Source organism: Episyrphus balteatus, chromosome 1, assembly GCF_945859705.1.
Source record: "Episyrphus balteatus chromosome 1, idEpiBalt1.1, whole genome shotgun sequence".
Taxonomy (NCBI): domain Eukaryota; kingdom Metazoa; phylum Arthropoda; class Insecta; order Diptera; family Syrphidae; genus Episyrphus; species Episyrphus balteatus.
In genome coordinates, this window is record NC_079134.1 from 89,747,962 (window position 1) to 89,770,418 (window position 22,457).

The window sequence follows — 22,457 nt, forward strand, 5'->3', positions numbered from 1 at the left end:
ATTTTTTTTACACCATCAGAAAATAGACATTTTAACGAACGAAATGCCCACCGACTTTTTGAAAAAAGCTGATATTTTGACACGTGAATTTTCGATTGAAAATTAGGGTGTTTTTTTGGTATTACGTCAAAATAAGGTGAACAAATTAATATTTTAAATCAAATAAATTACAGTGTATTTGGAACATAATAAGGTAAGTTTTCACCAAATTTCGTAGAAAAATTTTTGTTTTTGAAAAAGATAAAAATAAAAAACCAAAAACTCGGTTTTTTTGAATTTTTCACATAAATTTTGAGGTTATGTGAAAAAATTGTTGATACAAAAGTTGTAGATCTTTTTATCACCTACAACTTTGCCATACAACTTTTTTCTATAGGATTTGTAGTTTTGCCGGAAATCGAGATATGCCATTTTTTACCACTAAAAACTCAACCCACCCACTTCCCGAACTCGGCTTGCCCGTAATTTATTTTTCCTTTCATTCTTATCATATTCCCCTCCTTTTCCAATGGGTTTCATCCTACTATGATTTTTTTGTACTTTTTAATGTTTTTGAAGGCATCGGCACTGGTCTATTATTGGTATTATTAAGAATAAAAATTTTACTTTAATACTACGAAAGACCCATTAGATTATTGATAACAAATCTAACGAAGCTTTGTTATAAAACTCCTTTACAAACATGCTCACGGTGCGCTGGCGCTGATACACATAGCGAGCATTTGTGCGTGTCTGGCAAGGTGTCAGGCCCATCCGATGGTCTGGCAGCTTAAAAACATTTATTGAATTAGTTCCATGAGTATCATATATAAAAATGAAGCTTGAGAAAATAAGTAAAGTTAAACTATTTTTTTCAAAGCTTTAAGGTGTCTGGCAAAAAAATGGCTGTCGGAATGGGTTTGGCAGTGTTAGTTATACGATTTTGTTCTTGTCTGAGTGCAACCTACACGCCTAGGTTGTTGTTATATCTAATGCAAATTACCCTGTACTAGAACATTTTTCCTATATTAAAAAATTGCAACCTTTTTGCAGTTTTTTTCCTACAGATCAAAAACGGACTGTCAAATCGAAAAACCGTTAATGTAATAATTGAAGGTAATAAAAAGATCTACAACTTTTATTTCAAGTTAATTTTCAAAAAAGCTCAAATAAATGAGATATGACGAAAATATGGTTTCAAAAAAAAACCACCCTAACTCTTAAACCGAAGGTATAATCGAAAAAAGTAATTTAACATATATTGTAGTAAATTAAATTATCTTCAAGTTTGCAATACATTTTTTTCTGTAGATTCAAAAATACATGAGTTATGTGAAAAATTGAAATTAAAAAAAAAAAAAACAAAATGGCGGCCAAATGACTCCAGATGCGATTGTTCAAAATGTGGTTTTCGACTCGTGTCTTGATACTCTTTCGAGTCCTGAAGTCAAAATGTGTTATAAATTTTTTCCCAGACCTCCATATAACAAAATCTAACTTTCCCGTATACTAAAATGCGTGTCTGGCAAGGTGTTAGGCCCATCCGACGGGTCTGGCAGCTTACAAAAATTAATGTATTAGTTCCCTGAGTATCATATATAAAAATCAGCCTTGAGAAAATAAGAAATCTAACTACGTATTTTTCGTACCTTTAGCACCTGTTAGTGGTAAAATGGCCGTCGGCACAAGATAGCCAGTATCCATTCACTAATAGTATGTCCTAGCACTACGTAATTCCATACATTTTTTTCTTGAGAAAATAAGTAATGTCTGGCGGCCCTGGGATCTTGGACTATTGACTTTGGGGCCGATTTTCTTCGGAAAATGTGTTATAATCATAGTATTTTATAAATTTATTCTTATAAAGAAAACAATTATGAACAAAAATGTTATTCACAACTTTGCCAGAAAACTTATAGATTTTATGATATTTGGGAAAACATGCACCAGGTAAAATCTCAAAAAAAATGTAATTTTGTGCTTTAGTCAAAAATGGGTACGAATTAAAAATGTATTTTTGTAGTTTAATGTCGTTTTCTTTCACTCTGTTAAGGAGTACTCTAAATTTTTACTCCTTTTTCTGGAGTGATAGTACATAATGAGCGTAATTTTTTTTTTTTTGTAATTGTGTGTGTGACGGAAAGCGCGAGAAGCACATAAGAGCAAGGGAGAAATAAAGTTCGAAAAAAAGTGAAGGAAGATTCTCTACCGTGAGTCTCCGGTAAAAAATGTTGTGACTCTTTTTGACGTTTCTCTTTGATCTTGTTCTATTTTTTGCTGTTCTGCTTTATTTTATTTCGTCGGTCGCGGAGTCTGCTTCGTCGGTTGTGTATTATTTGCGTGTATAGTAACGTTTTTGATTTATTCGTTGTAACGTTTTTGATTTATTCGTTGTAACGTTTTTGATTTATTCGTTGCACATAGACCCACTGGAGTTGTTTTTTTGTATATTTTGGTGTTTTTTTTGGAATTGAAATGCATAGTCTGCTTCTACACGAAGACGTAGACGCACATAAGAGCAAAGGAGAAATCGATATTTTCTCTCCATTGCTCTTATGTGCATCTTGAGCGTCTACGTCTTCCTGTAGAAGTCGTCATACGAAAACAAGAACAAAATAAAACCAAAGAAAATAACTGTCAAATTTGCGTCTTCAAAAAATTTCTACGTGTAGAAGCGCGCTACGCACCGAAACGAAAATCAAAAGGAAATTCGAAGATAATTTCTGCGCCTTGCGTCTTTGTGTGGAAGCAGACTTATCATAGAACGCTTATTATGCTTCATATGTTATTAATATTAATTCCTTTTTTTTTTTTTCAATTCATAAAATGTTTTCCCCAGGCCTGTTATTACTTTTATCCATTTTTGCCTTGTCAAACACACAATTACAAAAAAAAATTACCCTCATTATGTTCTTTCACTCCAGAAAAAGTAGTTAAAATTTAGAGTACTCTTTAATAGAGTGAAAGAAAACGACATTAATTCACCTATGATCATTGAATAAGAAGTACAGGAAGGGGTGTATATCACACCTATAGAGTTGGCGAGTGAAGCCACAAAAAAATTTAAAAAAAAAAAAACAAATTTATATAAACTGTCAAAAATTTTATATAATCTGTCAAATTCGAGCTGGTTTTCCAGGGGCGAACTCACTCTTATTGGTGATGACAAGGCGATGCAATCATTGACCGCCAATGTTTCAGCTACTCTTGATGATTTTAAAACAATTTTCAGTCTGTTTTTAGTTGAGGAAAAAAACAGCTTAAAACTCGTATATAATTATGATGAAAAAAAGCATTTATACGGAAGTTTCTCACAAGACCAGTTACATTTCTGTTGGCGCCCCTTGAGTGAACAATATATCTGCACTGCGACCCCTTACCAATACATGTGCATCTGTACAACTCACACTAATAAAAAGTGGCTTCACTTATTTGGATAAACACCCCTTCCTGTACTTCTTATTCAATGCCTATGATTCAGTTTTTGAGATTATACAGTGCGGTTCACATGGTTAGACGCACCAATTTTCGTTTACATAAATTTCATTTTTTTTGTAGGTGTGTGCAAGAATAACAAAAAAAAATGTATGTATTAGAATGGTTATTTAGTGCTTAGTAGAAAAACAAAAGGAAATAGTGGATTAGTGAAGTTTAACGGTACTTTTTACTCATTCTTGTCTCTGATGTAAGAAAAAGGGTATTTTTTTTTGGGTCACATGATTAAAGACTATTTTTAAGTTTTATTTTAATCTATGATGTTCAGCATTCAAAAAAGTTCACCGAAAAGTTTATGTTTTTGCCGTTATCCCAGCTTTTTCTTTAATTTTGCTTGGGGATAGAGCTGTTTTCGACGCTTTTTTTGTACATTTTATTTTTTTCCTGAGGTGTTAAAGCTTCTATTGTTCCTCCTTTGAAGTTTTTTCTTGCGAGTTCTCTGTCCGACCACTCGTTCTCGAGATATTGAGACAAATGCGTTTTTCAAAATGGCCTTCTGAGAAGTAAATACCTAATATGTATTATTTTTTTTAACATAGAAAAAGATGTTTGATACAGATTTATAAACAAGATAAATACCTTTCATTTGATATCAATATTATTTCTGTACATCCATTATTACGCATTCTACGATTAATTGTTCGAAAAAATAGCTGAAATCTTGATTGTGAAACTTCAAACTCAAATATCTCCAAAACCCCACTAACGAATTTGAAAATATTTTACCCATGTAAACCCATGTAATGTGCTTATCGTCACCTTTCATTTGATACCAATTTCGTTAATGCACACACTGGGCCCAAAAATGTGCCATCTCCTTTATGTAAACGAAAATTGGTACGTCTAACCATGTGAACCGCACTGTATAGATTCCATGCTATAGACTTAGAGCCCACGACGACCAGACCTTCGTTATTTTATAAAAGCTGAACATTTTTCTGTGTTTAGGGGACATACAGGTAAGAACAACCAGTGACTTTTTAGTTGTGGGTACTTTGGCAGGTAACCGGTACTAAAGGGGTAAAAAATAGTACCTTTATTTCGTTAAAGTATAAAGCTCAATTTTTTTATATTTTCTTAAGGACAACTTTAGAAATCTCGTCATCCATTGCCAGACACTTATGGCGGTTAATTCCTTTACCAAACACCTCCTAAACTTTCGTAATAGTATAAAAGCTAAATTTTATATATGTGACTTGGGGACCTATGAAAAGACGTTACCTCAAGAGCCTTGAGGATGTACATGAACCTTCTAATAATCACAAATTTCACAAAAAATCATTTTATTTGCTTTTTGTGCATCGTAAGATAAAATATTAAGTGGCCCAATATCTTAAAATGAGGGTTATACAGGGTGTCCCAAAAGTAATGGATCAAGCGAAATATGCTGATAGGCCAACTTTAGGGCTCTCAGAATTTGGTAACTTGTTCATCCCAAATCCTTACAGTTTTCGATTTAATGCAGTTTTTGTGAAATTTCGAAAAATGCTGAACTTGCAACAGTATTTTGCTTCCTCCGCTCATAATTGATTTTTGTTTTTTACAATTCTTTCACTAAAACATTGCCTAATAATAAGAAATAAATAATTAATCAAATAATTTTTTATTTCATACGCCATTTTGCTGCAAATTAATTAACAGTTCCATGTTTTATAAAAACTCAATTTCTTTCTTTTATTTCAGAGCAACAACCTGAAAAAAATTTGTATAGTGTGGCACTGTTTTATTATTTTGAAAACTTGCCGTGTTATTGCAGTTTTCAAAAATGTATAAAAATCTCCAAAGTTGAAATTAGAACGAAAGATATTTTAATTTGAATGCAAAAAAACAGACGTTTTCAGAGCAAAATAACAAACAAAAATCGAGGCTTTTGTTCAAAAAGAAATAAACAAACAACAGTCGAGAAAATGTGTTTATTTTTCTTTGTTATTTTTCTCTGAAAAGCCCTGTTTTGTTGCTTTTAAATTGTAATATCTTCAGTTCTAACTTCAACTTTGGGAACTTTTATACATTTTTGAAAACTGCAATAACACCACAAGTTTTCAAAATAATAAACCAGTGCCACACCATACAAATTTTTTTTCAGATTGTTGCTCTGAAATAAAAGAAAGAAATTGAGTTTTTATAAAACATAGAACATGTTAATTAATTTGCAGCAAAGTGGCGTATGAAATAAAAAATATTTTGATTAATTAATTATTTCGTATTATTTGGCAATGTTTTAGTGAAAGAATTGTAAAAAACAAAAATCAATTATGAGCGGAGGAAGCAAAATACTGTTGCAAGTTCAGCATTTTTCGAAATTTCACAAAAACTGCATTAAATCGAAAACCGTAAGAATTTGGGATGAACAAGTTACCAAATTCTGAGAGCCCTAAAGTTGGTCTATCAGCATATTTCGTTTGATCCATTACTTTTGGGACACCCTGTATATTGTACATACTAACAATCCTATTACATAATATGATTCCTTTATCACAAATTGCACAATTATTTTTCATACTTTTACTTATGCACCTCACTCCTTAAAAACTTAATTTGTATGAAAATTAAAATAAAAGCAAGCTCTTTAAGTTTGTCCTAAAAATTCAATATTCAATGGTAAATATAATTATTTTTTTTTTTTATTTTTGATTCTCATAGGATGTATAATATTTATATGCAATTCAAAAAAATGCATACATTTTTTATGTGGTGCAATGTTACCATTGCAAAAGTATTATCTCTTACTACAAAAAAACACCCTTAAACCCGAAATATTTTGATGCGCATATTTTATTATTTTTCTCTAGGGTATATGAAACGTTCATACAAAATTTTACTAGCCAACCACTTATTTTCAAAGAGTAATTGATAATATTGTGACTCTTGCTCTTTAAGTAAAAGACTATTAATAAAGAGTCCAATAACTTTATACGTGATGGTCGAGACATTTTGATATTAATATTAATCGATCGGGCGTTAAAAAATACATCGAAATCATTTATCATACATATTAATAATAATGTTTCATTACTTATACTATGATATGCAACAATGCGAGTGCAACGCAGAAAAACTCTTGTATTTACTCTCCCGGATGGAATACAAGGTGGCCCAATATCTCAAAATAACTCTTATATTGAGTACTACAAATGATGTCAATTACACAAGTGCACGATTTTGTTGCTAAGCCGCCCTACTATTCAAGAAAAGTGAAATTCAACCAAAGGAACAACTTTTTAGACACCAAAAAGTATTTTGGCCCATATATATTTATTTTTATGATTCACGTTACCTTTTGATTTTCAGCTTATTTATTTTTGATTTTAAATTTTTAAATTTTTGACTTTTTTTTCTGATGGAAAAATCCTTTTTCATAGTGGATACATTCTTGAAAATGTGTTACAGTTCTTCGAAATGTAAACACATTTTCTAGGAGGTAAGCGTGGGATTTGTTGCGGTAAATTTTACCACAACAATTTTCACCTTCCCATTCTATTTTAATAATTTTCTTAACCCCTTTCTTTTACTGCTCCAAAATGCTGGAAGAGATTATTAGAGACCTGGTCCATCAACCAGAAGCTTGCTCTTTGAGTATCTTGAAAAAGCAAATAAAACAAAACAGGTTTAGGTACTTCACAATATATGGTGTGACGTTTGATTGATGGTTCACACAGACTATAAAGTCGGTATTGGACGGGCTTTTTTGAGAACGATAACTATTTGGACGAGCGCGCCCGGGCGGTCCATAGAATTATTTGGTGAAATATCCATTTTAAATATATGTGTGAGAGATGAGATGACTCGAAGTATTTACCCATGCTCAACGTAAATGGCCGAGTGCCCAATATAAATGCCTTGCACTAAAAGTAAAACCACTTTGCGAGCTGTTTCCCTTCCCCTTATTGTATGCGTGAAGGTCTACGGTTTTCAGTTTATTTAATTTTCGCGTTTGAATCCTTTCTCGCGGTTTAATTTGAAAAAGTAAATGGTCGTGACTCCGTCTAGAATAAATGATTTCCTCCAATATATTAGTTCTGGGCTGGTTTAGACTGGGGACTTTGAGTGGCTTCTGCATAGTTTTTCGCTTATTTCTTTTTAAATGGGATTGGCGGAAGCGGGCTGAACACACTGAACCACTGTTGGTGAGAATATTACCAACGCATGAGATCGCATGCGATGGTTGTTCAACATCGGAGCAGGCCGCTTGCGAATAGGTGGGGTGCTGCTGTAAGACCGAGGGATTGTTGTGGCGGCATGTTCATTTTCGCCCGCCATTTTTACTTCACTTCTTGGAAGACCTTTATTATTATTATAACTAGCCGATCCAGCCCTCGAAATTCGAGTGCCAATTTCTTTATTTTTTTTTATTTGCAACAATTTTGAACACAATTATACCAAAATAGTTTCTTTATTTTTTATAGTATTTGTTGTTGTTTTCCTGCGATTAACTACACTTTTTGAAGACCAAATACACAGGAATATATTATATACCTACTTTTTGATATATTTTAAATCTGATTTAGATATTGTTGAACTACGATTTAACTACGTAAAAAAAGTATCGAAAAAGAAAATGCAAAGTGTAATCGCCTTAAGGGCATTGTGTTTGCACCTTGCAATTTGCGATTCAATTCAACCTGTTTCATGTTCCATTCGTTCAAATTCCATCATTCAATCATTCAACCTCCACCAACTTCCCTCAAAATTTGTTATTCACAATTCATTTTTTTTCATTCTTGTAGAAGTTTAAATTTCCGGAAGGGAGAGGGCGTTATTTATCGCACTTCCAGTTGCAATGGGTGCGTTCACGTACGCACAGATACCCTATCCAAGATACCTAACAGGCCGACTCCACACCCTTCAAGCAAACAGGTCCGACCTCGGTCCGAATCCGCTCCGCCTGAGGCGGAGCTGAGTCCGACTTCGGATCAGAAACTGGTCCGAAGGCGGCTCAAATTAGTATGGAAATTATAATCACCGCGAAGTCGATTGCATATGTACTGGTGTGGTGAAAATCTCCATTCCGAGAAAACGGAGCCGAAGGCAGACCTGAGCCGGAGCAGTGAAAACCTACCAGAAAGAGGAATAAGAAAGGGATGACATTTCGCATTTGCGACCAAAAAAAGAACAAGATTTATTTTTTTTTTCACTGAAACTGTTTTATTTTTTATTTTATTTTGGCAAACGAAATTTTCACAATAAATACAATACATTTTTTTTCATTTTATTTCATTTGATGCTGCTGCTGTTGTTGGTGTTTTTTTAGATACCCAATCGCATGTTTCACCTTCTAGATTTTTCTTCATCATTAGAGATTACATCTACAGCACAAGAAGAAACAACATTTTAACCCAAACACTTTGAGCGATATATAAAACATACCTTTTTTGTTTTCCATATTGTTTATAATTTAATAAAATTGTTTATAATTAATAAACTAACATTATACAAACAACGACACGAGACACGACGCGACCAAACACTTCAACAAAAAATAACAAAATGACGCTTTGGCTCTTGTTGGCCTTGTCTTTCTTTTCCTTTTCTCATTTTTCACCACGATTCTCGTTCGACTTTGTGTTCATACACAAAAAGTTGCAAGTGTGTGAGTGCAAGCCCGATTTTCGCGGTCTGAGGTCGGAGTTTCTTTGTTGAACTCAGTTTTCTTGCTTGAAGGGCAGGAGATAATTTTTGTCATGTTGACGTGTCTTAACAAGAAATGTCTTGTGGAGGCTCGCCATTTCTTGTTATGATTCAATGTTAGACAATCGTGTCTTCGATTTTGTCTGAACACGGATGTCTAACAACGATTTTGACAGATGTGTTTTTTTTTTCTTAAGACACGTCAACATGACAAAAATTATCTCCTGTGGAGGCGGCCTGTTAGGATACCTTTGGATTTTTTTGCTTGTCAACACATGTTTACGATCAGCTGAGATTTTATATGGGATTACAACAACACAAAGGTATCCAGACACCCTTGAATCGGTATTCGTGAACGCAGCCATTGATATCTGTGGTATGGGGAACTTTCAGCGAATGTCATTTGTGGGCTGGTGAAGATGTAAACAAACGTTTTCTGTACTGAAAATAGACTTTTTGTTGTAATTAGCATGGGAAAAAATGTTTGTTTACCTCTTCACCAGTGGAGGTTGACCAATGAGAAACAAGTTCTTCTAGTACTTTTCCACTTGGAAAAGTCTCATTCAGTCTTTCAGGAAAATTTTAGTGAATGCGTTCAGATATTTATTAGAGATTAAGGATAGGTTCACATTTATTAAAGGTGCGTTCAGGTGTTGATCTTCACAGTATACAGTAGTAAAAAGGTAATCCGTGGTACTGTGTGGCAGTGAAAATTTAAGCAAAACATCCCTTTGAAAGAAGGAATCGACTTTTTTTAATCACACAAATCAATTCTTAAGGCTTTACCACGCCAACTGCAAAAATTTTACTTTTGTAAATTTCCCACTTTTTCACTTTTTAGGTCATTGTAGTTATTAATATTTTTTTGTATAAAAAACAATTTGTTAACATTTTTTTACAAAAAAATACGCTAGCGAGAAAAAAAAGTGAACATTTTCAAACTCATTTTTTTACAGTTTTTCTTACCTTAAAATCAAAAATAATGTTTCTTCACATTATTTGTATTTATTTTTATTTTTTGCTTTAATAAAATATTGCATACTAAGCTTATATTTTTTTAAAAGGCGCTTTAATCCAGTCAAATAAGGGTTTAACCTCGGAATGAATGTTAGTAGAAATTTTTTTTGCTCAATATCTTCCTTTTGCCATTCTATAACATATCTCAAAAGTCTAGAAAAATCTCATGTCCGCTTGTCGCGATTTCAAGGTCAAATCGCGAAATGGAGATTTTCAAAATTAGCAAAAATAGGCTATGGTATTATATACACATATGATACATGATTTCAAGGTATTTTTTAATGCTGATTCCAAAAAATCTAAAATCAAGACAATCTGACATCTCTGGAAAAAGTTATACCTGTTTTTCATCTGTCAACTCATATTATTATAACAGTTGCAAACTTACTGCCGAAAAACCCTTAAAAGTTATGGTAGATGAACCAAATTTTGCATGAAGATTTTAGAATCCATCATTATTAAAAATCAAAAAATCCATTAAAAAAAATATATATACCTACGAAATAATGGTATTTTTTGATGGAGGGGCAAATTTTAGGATATGCACTAAAGAAGATTCTTGTTCATCTTAGGAATAAGTGCAAATAGGCTAATTTTTTCATTTTAATCTTTGTTTGGATATTCTTTAACTACCCTCAAAAATCTAAAAAAAATCTCATGTCCGCAAGTCCTAATTTTCTTGGTTTGAAGATAAGGTGCAGATTTTAAAAAATTGAAAAACTACACTTCAGATATTTGTGTCAGATCAACATGAATAAGGTGCATTACTTTTCATGGATGGTCAGGTTGACTTGTTTGTGAGTTTTGTTGGAATAAGTGTTGAAAAATACCTTTAAATCATGTCGCTTATGTTGGTATACATATACAAATTTAAACTTTTCTTATTAATTTTTTAAAATCTGCACCTTATTTTCAAACCAAAAAAATTAGGACTTGCGGACATGAGATTTTTTTAGATTTTTGAGGGTAGTTAAAGAATATCCAAACAAAGATTAAAATGAAAAAATTAGCCTATTAGCACTTATTCCTAAGATGAACAAGAATCTTCTTTAGTGCATATCCTAAAATTTGCCCCTCCATCAAAAAATACCATTATTTCGTAGGTATATATATTTTTTTTAATGGATTGTTTTTATTTTTAATAATGATGGATTCTCAAATCTTCATGCAAAATTTGGTTCATCTACCATAACTTTTAAGGGTTTTTCGGCAGTAAGTTTGCAACTGTTATAATAATATGAGTTGACAGATAAAAAACAGGTATAACTTTTTTCAGAGACGTCAGATTGTCTTGATTTTAGATTTTTTGGAATCAGCATTAAAAAATACCTTGAAATCATGTATCATATGTGTATATAATACCATAGCCTATTTTTGCTAATTTTGAAAATCTCCATTTCGCGATTTGACCTTGAAATCGCGACAAGCGGACATGAGATTTTTCTAGACTTTTGAGATATGTTATAGAATGGCAAAAGGAAGATATTGAGCAAAAAAAATTTCTACTAACATTCATTCCGAGATTAACCCCTTTTTTCTCCTTATTTGACTGTATTACTTTAAAATTGTTTTTAACATAGAAAACACCACCTCCGGTATGACTAGATTCACTCTCACAACTAATGGGGAAATAGTAGCCTTTCAGTTGAACATAATCTAATTCACTTGGGTCTGTAATATGTGTTTCGGTTATTATTAATAAATCAATACTTTCGGTTTTCACTAAGCTTTCTAATTGGGCAAAGTTATTGAAAAGACTCTGGCCATTTAGATATGTGCACCTTTTATCATCTAATTGCTAATAATCAGTCTGTTCTTCCGCAATTTTCAGTTTTCTTTGAAAAACTGGACAATTCGCATCACTCGCCCTATGGTTGCAGTTCAAATCCATTTTTAAATTAATTTTAGCATTGTAACAATTAATACATTTAATTACAATATTTGTGCAATCTTTCACATCATGGTTTTCAGCACATTTAACACACGCTTTTTTACCGGTACAGTTTTTAGCAGAGTGGTTGAACCCACAACAATTAAAACATCTTACTACATTAGTATGTTGATAAACTTTGCATCTATTCCAACCAAAATTTACTTTAGTACTTTCCAATACTTTCGTATAGGCCACACTGTCCATTTCAACAATTGCATTGTAGAAATTGTTCTTTGGAGATAGATATACATATATGCACGCACTTAATGTCATATTCGTTTAACTCATTTTGATTCTTAAGTGATTTGACCTCATCCTCACACACTTTCTCTTTCATCCCTTCAATACATTCACCAAAAATGACCTGAATACGTTTATACGTAAAGCGGTCCATAGACACCATACTTGTGTCGGTTTTGCGGAAATGTGTGATGTGTGTGGGCTGAATTGGACACCAATTTTTGGTGTGAGACACGGAGCGAGTTAAATCAAATGATTTTGATTTTTTTGTGTCGGTGTCTTAATCGGTGTTATGTGTATGGGGATGCGCGCTCACAATTACTATGTTGTTCATCTAAATTGTTGTTGAGTGCGAAGCATTGGAGATGAAATTGTTGCTTCGGTAAAGCATTATAGAAGCAAAATTGTTAGTAGGGGGTATAACTGCAACGTCCACTTTTTGAAAAGTCAAAAAGTGAAAATTTTGAAACTCATTTTGTGACACTTTTTCCGACCATAAAATTAAAAATAATGATGCAGAAAGCTTAAACAATTTTTGTAGTTTTTTCCAAAAACAAATAGCGCTAGAAAGAAATACAAAATTTTTACTTTTGTAAATTTCCCACTTTTTCACTTTTAAGGTCATTGTAGTTATTAATATTTTTTTGTATAAAAAACAATTTGTTAACATTTTTTTACAAAAAATTACGCTAGCGAGAAAAAAAAGTGAACATTTTCAAACTCATTTTTTTACAGTTTTTCTTACCTTAAAATGTTTCTTCACATTATTTTTATTTTTTGCTTTAATAAGCAATTTTTATATATTTTTCCAAAAGTTTTTCCAAAAACAAATAGCGCTAGAAAGAAATAAAAAAAATATAATTTTGTAAATTTCCCACTTTTCACTTTTTAAGTCATTGTAGATAAGGCTTTAAATGCTAGTTGTACAAACGTGGATCAGCCTTGGTTCAGGAATTTTATACACCGATTTCGGCGGATTAGCTGCGGGTCAACTTGGGTTCAAGCATGAATGTGGCTATTTTAACATATAAGGACCTTGAACCAGTGCTAAAAGTCAGCTATGCTTCCGATTTGAGAAGATAAAAGTTGCTGATCCACGGATTAAATATTTGTACAACTGGCCCTAAGGAACAAAAAAGACATTTTTGTTAGTTTTCCCTGAACCTCATAAGAAAAACGCTTTGTCATGCGGCATTTGGTGTGCGACAAAATATTGGGGCCTTTTATGCAATAATGTAAACGTCTCAAAGTGAAAACTTGGTAAAATGGTCAAGGAACTTTCAAATTCTTATGTCCTCTCAATAGAGAAAAGGACGAAGATAGATTTCATTGGTTTCATTATTCAGGTTTTGAGTGATTTTATATAAAAATACTGCAAAGCAAAAATGTATGGTATAACCTTTTTTTATAATCAAAAGTGTTTACAAAAGATTGGGCCTTAGTAATAGACTTGATTTTAATAGAAATTCATTTTAACAAAAAAATTCATGGTAATAAAACAAACATCTTAGTTCTAAACTTAGATAACTAAAACAATAAAAGTTAACCACAGTTAACATGCGATCTTAAAACAACGCACCAATGTGAAACCACCTTAATGTTGTAACCACCTTAAAAAAGTAAAAAAAAATGTATTCTGCACTTGTAGAAGTCATTCGGTATATAATTTATGCCCCTTCGGTTTTTGTGGGTCCGGTATTTTGTACCACAAAAACCATGTTTGCCGTTTTATTATATGATGATGATTTATTATTTTATTTTGATACGTTGGTGGAGTATTGAGGTTGGATTTTATGCTCGTTTACTTTTTTGTAATGGTGATGGTAAAGGCTCCATTCGTTTTCCAGTTTTCTAGTCAGGGTGTTAAGCGGCCCATAGACACCACACTTTTGTGCACCCCGGTGTACTGAAAACGGTGTTGCATTTCGCCACACCAAATTGTACACACAAGAGATCTCAAAGAGGAAAAATCAGCAGTATTCGCAAACACAAATTAGCATTTTATTGAAAAAAAAACTCCAATGCTTCGCACTCAACAACAATTTAGATGAACAACATAGTAATTGTGAGCGCACATCCCCATACACATAACACCGATTAAGACACCGACACAAAAAAATCAAAATCATTTGATTTAACTCGCTCCGTGTCTCACACCAAAAATTGGTGTCCAATTCAGCCCACACACATCACACATTTCCGCAAAACCGACACAAGTATGGTGTCTATGGACCGCTTTACGTATAAACGTATTCAGGTCATTTTTGGTGAATGTATTGAAGGGATGAAAGAGAAAGTGTGTGAGGATGAGGTCAAATCACTTAAGAATCAAAATGAGTTAAACGAATATGACATTAAGTGCGTGCATATATATCTATCTCCAAAGAACAATTTCTACAATGCAATTGTTGAAATGGACAGTGTTGCCTATACGAAAGTATTGGAAAGTACTTAAGTAAATTTTGGTTGGAATAGATGCAAAGTTTATCAACATACTAATGTAGTAAGATGTTTTAATTGTTGTGGGTTCAACCACTCTGCTAAAAACTGTACCGGTAAAAAAGCGTGTGTTAAATGTGCTGAAAACCATGATGTGAAAGATTGCACAAATATTGTAATTAAATGTATTAATTGTTACAATGCTAAAATTAATTTAAAAATGGATTTGAACTGCAACCATAGGGCGAGTGATGCGAATTGTCCAGTTTTTCAAAGAAAACTGAAAATTGCGGAAGAACAGACTGATTATTAGCAATTAGACGATATAAGGTGCACATATCTAAATGGCCAGGGTCTTTTCAATAACTTTGACGAATTGGAAAGCTTAGTGAAAACCGAAAGTATTGATTTATTAATAATAACCGAAACACATATTACAGACCCAAGTGAATTAGATTATGTCCAACTGGAAGGCTACTATTTCCCCATTAGTTGTGACTTGTGAGAGTGAATCTAGTCATACCGGAGGTGGTGTTGTCTATGTTAAAAACAATTTTATTGCGCCTTTTAAAAAAATATAAGCTTAGTATCCAATATTGGTGTTAAAAGCTAAAAGTGCAATATGAAAACTGTTATGTGATAACCAATTGCATGGGCACAGTATCGTCGATCTATTGGAGTGCCGCATACGCCATATTGCATTTTTTGAACTAGGTATGCAGTCTTATGTTTTCAAAGTTGCTTTTTTCAAATCTGCTATCCGTGTTTTTCTATCTTTTTTCGTTGCCGAGATATTCACTATTGTTTTTGCAAAAACAAGAAATTTTGGCATTTACGTCAAATTGTTCATGCAATGTAAGAAAATTTTGAGAATTGTTTTGACGTACGTTATGTTTTTTTTTGACGTACGTGTATATGCATAAAAGAAACTTCTGATTTTCATGGCGTATACGGCAAACTCATTTTGAACAAAAATTTAAATATTTTGAAAACTAAACGAATTGCAGATGTCCAATCAGTGGCGTAGATAGCTTTTCGCTAAGGGGAGGATAGATCTACATAGTTCGCACATTTTTTTTAAGTTCTAAGCTTCTATGTATTGTTTTTATAATCTATAAACTGGAGAAAGTTCTTTCGGTAGTTGACGTTAAAGCCAGCAATGTAGCTAATATCTTTAATAAAATATATATGTATATTGAGAAAGCTTTCTTCGGGGCAGTTATCGAGCGCTTCCAATGAGTTCTTAGAGGAAGTATTATTCCTTCTGATCAAAAATCTTTTACGAGTTTTTAACACTGAGAATAATATGACCACCTAAAAACTAACATATTTTCTTATTGAACTGTTTTATGAAGAAATCTTATTAAAATAAAGAATTTATAAGGTTTTTCCATAGAGATTTTTTATTATTTTCATGGAGAAATAATCTTTTAAAAATTTTAGTAAAAATTTCATATTTTCATCAACTTGGCACTAGAACAAAAATTGTGACCAATTTTTCTATAGTGAGTTGGAATATGTGGCAGATGTGCGACAAGAGATAAGGAGTTGAAGTCTTCAGTTCGATCGCCGACATGATTGTTTTTTTTTCTTGGCAAAACCCTACAAGTGCATATTTAAAAACAATTAGGAAAACCCGATTGTTTAAATAATATTTTCTTCTTTTATGAAAACTATAAGGAAATCTTATGGTTTTTGTTCTATTTTATGTGGTCTAGTTTTCTCTGTGCAAGAATAGAAGATGGTCCTGCAACCAAATGTTTGGTAAAACTCAACAGTTAACAGTTTGTCTGTTTCAGACGAAGAGTTATTAGAAAGAACCGAAAACCTTTCTAGTATATATGTTTTCATGGTTAGTAAATTTTTCTCCAAGGCCCATTACATAGGAATCGAGAAAGGGATTAAAAACAGTTTCACGAAAATATTCTTATCTCTAGTTTGTCGCTTAACTATTCTCTTATGTTTTTCGCCAATGTAGAGCTAGCTAGCGAAGCTTGTTGGTTGAGGCCCAAATCCATAGCGGATTGTAGCCGCCTTACGGCGCGGGTCACCCTAAGGAAGTAAGTAAGTTATCGCCAATGTCAACGACTTCAGCTATTCTTTCGCATCTTCAAACACTTTCGAAACTGAGTCGTCTTCTGCCCGTTTAATTTTAAGTTGATCGCTTAAATCTTTGGCGATATCCAAGCTTGGACCAAGTCTAAATTCACTCCTTATAACTCACGACTTAATCGCAACGAGATATGGTTAACCATAATTAAAACCTTTAAGCTAGTCAAGAACTCGAAATCCATAGCGTTTTTTAAGTTCTTTGCGTCACTTTCCAATGATCTTATTTGGTCAAGAGTCTCGAACAAAAACGGAAATAGCTCCTCAAAGCTTGATATTTTGAGATCTATCGCGACAGATCCAGATCCTGTGAGTACTAACTAGACTTAATTCAAGTAGGAACTTAGGAACTAAATTTCGGAGTGCGTTTTTTAACTTATTTGTTCATGACTGATTATTTTAAACAATTATCAATCTCAATGGGGGGGATATATCCCCCTGATCCCCCCCCTATCTACGCCACTGTGTCCAATAACATGTATATAAAAGACAATTATCTTCCGAACATTTAAATGCGATTTCCCAAAAAAGTAAAAATGGCGTATACGGCACTTCAATACTTGGGCGACGAGTTAATGCACGAGTGGACAAAAACCTAAAAATAAGTGATCACGAAACTATTGATATTATTATTAAAAACCAGCACAAAAACCCAAATAAAAACAAAATAAGATACTGTGTGTACGATCAAACCCTTTTCCTTTCAAGGTTGTCTGAAATCCCCTTTTTTGTTGATATAAATAGTGACGAGATACTCAATTTAAATGTTTTATGTGATCAATTTGTTTTAAATCTTAAAAATGTGATAAATCCTACACGGAGAAAAAATAAGGTATGAACCTCCTTATTTTGGTATATTTAACTTTAATGTAAAGTTTAAATAGGGATGACTCCCCAATAAAATGGAATTTACCTTACTTTTCTAGTAAATTTATAGCTCATGATTAACTTTACAGTAAAGCCTTTTTTTTATGAATTTCTAATAGAAATTACTAGAAAGTTAGGTACATATTTAACCTTACTATAAGGCTGAAAATACTGATTTTTAAAGTAAATTGAACTTCTTTATGGAAGGTATATAATTTAGTTACCGATTGGATCAAATAAAGTCAATTTCATGTTTATTGATGACATTTTTCTAAATAAAATTGTATGCATTTATGTTACAAAAATTGAAATAAAAAAGTTGATTTTTGTAATTATTGAAAAGCATAACTACCTAGTTATGCTTTTCAATAATTACATAACTGTTATCACATAACAGTTTTCACACGTTCTTAATCCTGAAAGCTATTTAGAAGTAAGTTACGTATGACCCTGTTATGTTTTTAATAATTACAAAATTCACCTTTTTTTATTTTAATTAATTTTTGTAAGATAAATGCATACAATTTTATTTAGGAAAATATCATCAATAAAAATTAAATTGACTTTATTTCATCCAATTGTTTGCGAATTCTTTATGAATTAATGTAATTATCCCGCACTCGTCACTTAAAAGCTTTGACAAAAAATAAAAATCAAACACAAATGGAGAACAAATGGCGCACTTTTCAATAAGCTTTAAGAGTTTTTTCTATGTATCGAGGGCACTGATCTCTATTGGGGAAAATTCCTAGAATTCAGTATTATTATTACTTTAGTGTAAGGTAAAACTTATAGAATTGAATTTTGATGTTTTAAAAAGATAGGGTCTTATGTTCAAAAGTGCCCCATGTATGGGGCAGTTTTGAACATGGAAGGGGCACTTTTGAACAGCAGTATTAGTTTCGTTGTAATGAATAAATAATGCTTAACTTTTTATTAGTTTTTTAATAAGAACATACAAAAACTCCAAATTGATTATTATATCATATTCAATTAACCAACAAATAATAAAAACTCAGAAAAAATAACATTAAAATTTTAACTATAGTTATCAGTTTATTACATTTATAAGTTCAAAAGAAAAACAAAAACCAAGAAAAATTCATTTAAAATATATCTTAGAAAAATGGTATTCATACCATTTATGCTTCTCAGAGTAAAATAGATTTATTTTCAATATATATAGATATATTTCAAGACATTAAATCCAAATGTTAACAAAGCGGATGTTCTGAATGTACCAGGAGCATTAATTGGTGAAGGTAGCTTGACTTTAATTTCTATAACGCTTAAGCGGTATATAATCGAGTTCTCATCGAGAACAGTCTAGCAGAACTTGAAGAATTAGGCATTTTTTTAAATCTTCAATTATGTTGTACATATTCCCATTTTTTCTTTAATTTTGCCCACAAATGCTAGTTTCATTATTTTTTTTAAGAACATTACGATTTATTAAATGAAATGTCTGATACAAACTGCTCTGGGTGGTTTTGAACATGTTCAAAAGTGCCCCACCATACTTGTTCAAAACTGCCCCAATTGTGTCAACGACATAAAATGTTGAATAAATATTTAACATTAACATATTCATTCAAAAATTACCGTCAATTAGTTTAAAATTCATTAACAAAAATTGTATTGCGTTTTGAATTCACGTACCATTTTTTTTTTAACTCTTACAACTAAAAAACAGAAATAATGCAAAACCAATATAAAAATCACCTTCATATGAAAGTTAGTCGAGATAACGATGGAAAGTCATTGACATTTATGGATATCGTGTTGACGGGTACAAATATCGAAATACTTCTAAAAAAGATTGATATACTAAAATTTTATATGCAGTGTTCAAATGTAACCCGTGTTCAAAACTGCCCCACTCTCCCCTATATACTACTATAATTTGTTCACCATAATTTTCTTGTAAAAATTACTTAACGGATCAAAGAAATGTTCAATACGTAAGGTAAATTTTACTTAAAATCTAGGGCTTTTTACTTTAATTACCTTACTAGTCATATGGAGTATAAAATACTGCATTCATTTTTCTCCGTGTATGATTAAAGAGAATATTGTTCCATATAACAATGCAGAATGGTTTAATAACGAACTTAATATAGAAAAATCAACCAAAATGAATCATTATAGACAAGCAGTTCTGAGCAATGACCCAAATGATTGGCGTTTGTACCAGCAATATAGAAATCAGTTTAAAAGAAACATTCGCAGTGCAAAATCGAATTTTATTAAAAACAAAATAGAGACTGCAAGCACCCAAAAAGATATGTGGCAGAAATTAAAAAAATACGTGCTTAAGAAAAATAAAGATACAATATCTGATGTACAAATAGAAGATGGTTCTGTGATAAGCGAAAGTGCAATATTAACACACGGGTGCGAACTTGGCAAGACAAAAATAAAATGTGGTCACAAAAAAGTGTCTTTATAAGGGTGAAAATACAATTTTTTGGAATTGTGAATACAATATTCGAATTCCTCGGAAAATTCTACATCAATTTTATACATGATTCTTTATAAAATAGTGAGACCGAAAAAAGTTCTAGCGATATGAAAAAGTATAAGCCAAATTCCCAAAAAAGGGGTGTGCCTAAAGAGGGTTAAGTGTTAAATTTAACAATTTTTTTGTCCAGTCCATAAATGAAATTACCCAATCTGTGTTATTCTGTGATTATGAAAATTTACTGGAGGAGTGCAATATAGAATTTAAGTTCAGTCTAGTCAACATTGAAACTATAATTTGTGCAATAGATATGATAAACAAGAAATGTGACTATAATTTCTTGAATGTTAAAATGTTTAAAGATTCTCTGTCTATAGTTGGCCCTGTGATTGAAAAAATTATAAATATATCCTTGTCTGCAGGTATTTTCCCACAATCTTGGAAAGAATCCCTTGTAGTCCCTATAAAAAAAAATTACAAATCCAAAAACATTGAGTGACTTTCGACCAATAAACATGATGCCAATATATGAAAAAATCTTAGAAAAATGTGTAGTGATTCAACTTCAACAGCACTTGGAGGAACAGCACCTCCTGAACAATTATCAATCAGGCTTTCGCGCAAATCACTCATGTGAAACTTGTTTAAATTTTTTGTCATTAATGATTGGAGGAAAGAAATTGATGACAAAAACGTTGTGATTGCTGTTTTCCTGGATTTTAAACGAGCTTTTGAAACAGTCAATCACAAAATTTTACTAAAGAAATTAAAATATTTCGGTATCAAATCAACAGAATTTAAATGGTTCAAATCATTTTTGCAAGGAAGAACCCAACGTGTTTCGGTAAATGGAAAAATATCATCACCAATTCAGGTCAGTGTAGGGATACCACAAGGCACAATACTGTGAGTGTGGTTATTCCTATTGTTTATGACGGTGTTCATATTGGCCTGAGTCAACCGACTCATTTTGACGTAAGGCCACACCGTCGCACAGTTAAATTCGACAAAAAATAATGTCATGTCCAAAAGGTAGCAAAAATTTATGGTCTTTTGTCAAAAACATCAAGAACTCAACTACATCTTCGATCCCAACGCTTGTCTTCAACGATATTCCAACTGTCAGTTCTCTCGACAAAGCCAACTTGCTGGCAGCACAATTTGCTGCGAATTCTACGCTTCCAAATAGCAACCTGGCTCCTCCCGAGCTCGAGAGTGTAAACTTCACCATGAAGCACATATTTTTTCGCACTCGCTCGGTAGCGAGAGTCTTAAAAGATCTCAACATACACAAATCCGCTGGTCCAGATGGTATCCCCGCCATTATTCTGAAGAGGTGTTCTTCAACTTTGGCAAAGCCACTTCGCAAAATTTTACATCTGTCCCATTCAACTGGACTTTTTCCGAGCAGTTGGAAAACTGCATATGTCCAACCTGTTCCCAAAAAAGGCGAATCGTCCTCCCCATCCAATTACCGTCCAATTGCACTAACTTCAATTCTTTCCAAGGTCATGGAAACATTGATTAATCGTCAACTTATGAAATATCTTGAAGAAAGAAAGCTTCTTAATGACCGGCAATACGGCTTTCGCAGCAAAAGATCCACTGGCGATTTGATGGCATATCTTACCGAAAAGTGGAACCAATCTTTACACTTCTTTGGAGAAAGTAAGATTATTGCGCTAGATATTTCCAAGGCATTCGATAGAGTTTGGCATCAAGCTCTTATATCAAAAATGCGTGCTTTTGGTATCGATGATTGCCTTCTCCGTTGGATTAGTAACTTTCTTTCTAATCGTTCAATACAAGTTGTGTTGGATGGTTATAAATCTGACACTCACTACATAAATGCTGGTGTGCCCCAGGGTTCCGTTTTGTCTCCGACTCTATTTCTTATATTCATAAATGATCTCTTATCAAAAACTACTAATCCAGTAAATTGTTTCGCCGACGACTCAACCCTAAGCTTCTCATATTCATTTCCTACTTCACGTCCCTGCTCCTCGGATATAGAGCGTGAACGGTTGCGTATGATTAGTTCATTGAATTCTGATCTCGACAGCATTGTAAAATGGGGATAAGAAAACCGAGTAGAATTCAATGCTTCGAAAACCCAATGCTGTCTTTTGTCGTTGAAATTCAATGTACCGCCTTTGCCACTATCCATGAGTGGTACCTGCATCAATGAAACCGAAAAGCTGTCAGTACTAGGTATGTGTGTTAATGATGACCTACGCTGGAACGACCATATATTTCAAGTTGCCAAAAATGGTGCTAAATGCTTAGGTT

General features: G+C 32.6%; 1 protein-coding gene across 2 annotated transcripts in view; it reads right to left on the reverse strand.

Annotated features, from left to right (window-relative positions):
• The window catches only part of LOC129907281 (protein MON2 homolog), a 255,003-nt gene that overhangs the window by 108,874 nt on the left and 123,672 nt on the right, over positions 1 to 22,457 (reverse strand). The window contains exon 2 of one of the 2 annotated variants that reach the window (XM_055983407.1): positions 13,038 to 13,128. The exons of the other annotated variant lie outside the window; for it this stretch is intronic. The gene's annotated coding sequence lies outside the window, so the exon portion shown is untranslated. The remainder of the gene's footprint in view (positions 1 to 13,037; positions 13,129 to 22,457) is intronic. 2 annotated transcript variants of the gene reach the window in all.